Here is a 5,573-nt window from a genome sequence, read left to right as displayed (position 1 = left end):
AGCAATAATAAACAAGATAATGTGGTACTGGTATAAGGATAGACACATAAATCAATGGAACAGAATTAATTTATAAATTGTGATGGTTAATATTAGGTGTCAGTTTGACTGGATCGAGGCTGCCTCGGTGGCTGGTAAAGTATTGTTTCTGGGTGTCTGTGAGAATGTTGCCAGAGGAGCTTGACATTTGAGTCAGTGAACTAGGAGAGGAAGACCCACCCTCAGTGTGGGTGGGCACCATCCAATTGGCTGCCAGCATGACTCCAACAAACCAGGCAGAAGAAGATGGGATAAGCCGGCTTACTGAGTCTTCTGGCCTTCATCTTTCCGCCCTGCTGGATGCTTCCTTCCGTTCCTCCTGCTTGGACATCAGACTCCAGCTTCTTCAGCTTTTGGACTTTTAGACTTACACCAGTGGTTTGCCAGGGGATCTTTGTGGCCTTCAGCCACAGACTAAAGGCTGCACTGTTGGCTTCCCTGCTTTTGAGGCTTTTGGACTTGAGCTGGGCCACTACTGGCTTCCTACCTCCTCAGCTTGCAGACAGCTTATCATGGGGCTTCGCCTTGTGATCGCATGAGCCAATTCTCCCTAATAAACTCCCTTTCATGTATTTATATATATATCCTATTGCTTTTGCCCCTCTGGAAAACGCTGACTAATACACAAATGAACTCATATTTAACATGGTGCATTGATTTTGAACAAAGAGGGCAAGATAATTCAACAAGTAATAGAAAATCTTTTCAATATGTGATTCTAGATTAAATAAATACCCGTATAAAAAATAAACTTAGACTCTTATGTTAAACCATACACAGAAATTAATTACTAATGGATCATAGACTTAAATGTAAGAACTAAAACCATAAAACATCTGAAAGGAAACAAAAGAAAATCTTCACAATCTTTAGGTAGATAATTATTTCTTAGGACAGAAAAAGCCCAAATCATAGAAGAAAAATGGAAAATTGAACTTTGCCAAAATTTTTAGATTTGCTTATCATATAACACTGTGAAGAAAATAAAATGCAAGCCAAAGACTGCAAGAAATGCTTGCAAAACATAAATCTGATGATGTAGGAAAGTACTTGACAAGTTACATATTAGGTTGGTGCAAAAGTAATTGCGGGTTTTGCTATTACTTTCAATAGCAAAAACCACAGTTACGTTTGCACTTGCCTATATCCAGATTGTGGAAAGAACAATTAAATAATAAGACAAACAACTCTGCTTAATAATGGGCAAAAGATTTCAATGGAATCCATAAAAAAAAATTATACTATTAACATGCACATCAAAAGATGCTCAACATGGTGATCAGAACAGCTCAAAGCAAACATACCATGAAATAACACTACACACTCACTGGCATAAAGTCAGAAACACTGGAAATACCAAATACTGATGAGGATGCTGAGCTATTAGAACCTTCACACGGTGCATGTGAGAATGGTAAACCACACAGACACTTTGGAAAACAATTTATCAATCTATTTAAAAATTAAACATATATTACTTACATAGTCCAGCAGTTCCACTTCTAGAGAAATTAAAACATGTGTCTGCACAAACACTTGTAAGTGTGTGTTAATAACAGCATTACTCATAAAAGCCAAAAAAAAGATATAATTCAAATGTGCATCAGCTATTAAATGGATAAACAGACTGTGGTAAATCCATTCAATGGAATCTTAATTTGGTATATATATAAAACAGTTACATATATATTCATATATTTTATATTTTTATTATCTTTATATATTGTATTTATTTATAAATGTATATATGTTTACACATTTATATATTACATATTTATATTATATTTATATATAAATAAATTTATATATATATAAACATATATAAATATGTAATATATAAACATATAAATGTATTCACTGATCCACCAACTGTTGTGTTGGTTTCACTTCTTGAACACTTCATACTAATATAGAAGACATTCTCTTGTGTCTAGTTTTTTTCAGTAACTACGTTTTTGAGATCCATTCATACTGTTGTGGTTATCACTGTTTTTTACATATATATATAAAAATACATAAATTTATATATAAATAGAATTATGTTTATAAATGTATATATTTTACTTATATATAAATATATAATACAGTTATCTATAAATTACAAATGTATTAAATATCTATTTATGTGTAAATATAATATAATATATTTTATGTTATATATTAAATATATATGTTATGTATAAAATACATATTTTTATATATTTATATGTAATTTATATAAATATATGTATTTTTATAAATATATGTATCATATAAATTATATATTATATATTTATATGTAATATAAATATATATAAATTTATATAAATTTATATTTATGTAAATAATATAATACATAATTAATATATAAAATTTATATAAAATTATATATAATTATATGTAAATCTATTTATATATTATGTGTTATATATAATCTATAAATTTTATATTATATATAAATATACAAATAAAATATGTATGTAATATATAATAAATGCATATATTTATAAATATATGAATAAAATATATTTTTTACTTAATATTTATTTATTATATTAATAAATAAATACAATATATTTATATGTAACATAAATATATGTTATATATCATACATAATTTATGCAAATATATATTTATATACTATATAAATATATTATATATAATTATAATAATATATAATATATAACATATTATATGATATATAATTTATATATAAATAAACATTTATATATAAATATATAAATAAAATGTATATTTATATATTATTTATATATGTTTATATATGCTTATATATGTTTATAATATATAAATTATGTTTATAAATTTATAATATATAAATATATAAATTTATAAATATTTATATATTTTATTTATATATAAATTTATATATAATATATATAAAACAGTGATAACCACAACAGTATGAATGAATCTCAAAAACATCATAGTCACTGGAAGAAGTTAGACACAAAAGAATGTCTTCTATATTAGCATGAAATGGTCAAGAAGCGAAACCAACACACAGCAGTAGGTGGATCAGTGGTGGCCTGGAGCCTGTTGAGGGTCGTGACTTCAGGGAGGCATGAGGTCACTGCAATGCTGTTCACATTTCCCAAAACTCATGAGACTGTACACTAAGGATGTGGAAGCTCCACAACATGTAAATTATTTTTCAATAAAGCTATTTTAAAAATACTTTCCACAAGATTCAGGCCCAAAAGACTCCAATAGTGAAGTTTAAAATATTTAGGGGAAAAAATAACACCAATCTACCATAAACTTTTTCAGAAAATAGGAGACTAGCATATGCTCCTATGACCCAGCAACTCCACTCCTTGGTATTTCCCCAGGAGAAATGAAAGCATATGTACAGTTACATGTTCACAGCTTCCTTCATAAGCAGCCCCAAACCAGAATCAACCCGAGTGTCCATTAACGGGTGTGGTCCCTGCATACAGTGGAACACTAGTCAGCTTCCACCGCGAACAGAAGCAAATTGCTTATAAACATGACATCATGGACATCTTAGTTTAGGCTGCTGTAATAGAAATACCATAGACCAGGGGACTTAACACACGTTTATTTGTCACAGTTCTGGAACTGGAAATCCAAGATTAAGGTGCTTGTGGATTCGATGTCTGGTAAGCGCTGTTTCCTGGATTTCTGACAGCCACCATCTTATTATTTTCTTGCAGGGTGGACTGCAGCGGGAGAGAGAGAGAGAGGTGGGGGAGGGGAGAGGGAGGCGGATGGAGAAGGAGTGAGGTGGGTGATAGGGAGAGGGAAAAGGAGACCTTGTGCCTCCTCCCCTTTTGCATTTCATCCCCAAGACCTAGTTACCTCCCAAAGGCTCCACCTCCTAATACTGATGCAGGATTTTTCTCAACCCCTTCCTTGGACTCATGAGGGGAGCAAAAGTTTACGTGGCCCACCATGCTCAATCCCTTGCAGGATGGAGCATGTGAGCAAGCAAGTGCAGGACCCAGCTAGCTGCTCTGGGCACTGGCAGGAGCAAGCTCTGTGCAGCAGCGCCCAGGTAGGGGAGGCAGGTGCCTGCAACCCCAAAGCCCCTGAGGGCATGTTAAAGTGTTCTCTTAGCTCTGCCATCCATGGATGGTAGTGTATTATCAGCTCAGTTGGCCCTTTGCCTCAACCTTTGGGGCAGCTGACCTCTGCCAGCCAAGGGAAAGGGCCAGTGTGACAGCCTTTTTTGTGTATCTATACTCAGTGGGTCCTGAGCTCTTGTCCAGCATCAGAGAAGAATGAGGTCATGTGGACACTTGAAGGATAGTGAAGGTTGAGAATTTTATTTAGCGATAGAAATGGCTCTCAGCAGAGAGGGGAGCTGGAGAGGGGTTGGGACAAGCAGGTCATCTTCCCCAAGAGTCAGGCTATTTCTTCCCTGAAGTCAAGCCGTCTCTCCTGTGAAGTCCAGCTGTCCCTTTGAAGTCAAGTTGTCCCTTTCCAGTCAAGCTGCCTCTCTCTCCAGTCAACCTGCTTCTCTCTCCAGTCAAGCTGCTTCTCTCTCCTCTACCAACTGAGTCTGGGGTCTTTATAGGCACAGGATGGGGGTGGGGCTGGTTTTAGGCAGTTTGGGGAAAGGCAATGTTTGATTGGCAAAAGGCATTATTCAGAAAGAACCAATTGGAAAAGAATGGGCAAACAGGAATAGAAGTTCCTGCTTTGGGTTGTGGGTATCAGGCTTTTTGGTTTGAAGGTAGGGTTTCACTGGGGACCCACCCCTGTCTGCCTAGACTTTCTCTGCTTCCTGCCTCTATCAGTACCATCACCTTGGGGCCTGGGCTTCAAGCTGTGAATTTGAGGGAGACACAAACAATCAGGCCATAGCAATGGATGAATCTCAAAAACATACTGTGTTGCCACAGAAGCCTGAACCAACAAAGTCCAAAGTGTATGATTCCATTATCAAAAATGCTATAGAGGATCATTCCAACCACCAAAAGCTGACCCATCCTTGCCTGAAGTGGAGAGCTGATTGCGATGGAACTTTCTGGGGCCAGGGAAATATTCTATAACTGTATTATGGTGTGGTTACACTGAGGTAGACTTTTGTCAAAGCTGATTCACATGTACACTTCAGTGGGGCATGTTTCCATGTGTGCAAATTATATTTTCCCAAAGTTAAACTCAAGTTGATGGACTTATTTTGAAAAGAAAATAAGTGACAGTAAACAGCCTGAGTCACTAAGCTAGGCTCTAAGTAACGTGCCAGGTGACATGCCTTTGGGCCCAGCCAGGGCATGCTTCTGGGAGGACTGGCCCAAGGCCAGGGCAGCCTGGTACTGGACACTTCAACTGGAAGTGCTTGGAAGAAACCATCGAAGGCTCTTCCAGGTCACACTAAAATCAATCTCCAATAAAAGAGAAGGGAGACACCAGTTAGCCAGCAGACAGAGGACCCCGTCCTCATCCTATTTCCCTGTCCTGTGCTTTCTACTTGGGACTATGCAGATTTTAGGAGAAATGAAATTTCTCCTAGGAAAATGAAATTTTAGGAGAAATGAAATAGCAAGGCCATGGAGAGCAAAGCATCG

The sequence above is a fragment of the Macaca mulatta genome, chromosome 4 (assembly GCF_049350105.2).
Source record: "Macaca mulatta isolate MMU2019108-1 chromosome 4, T2T-MMU8v2.0, whole genome shotgun sequence".
Taxonomy (NCBI): domain Eukaryota; kingdom Metazoa; phylum Chordata; class Mammalia; order Primates; family Cercopithecidae; genus Macaca; species Macaca mulatta.
Note: the sequence above shows the minus strand (reverse complement) of the source record.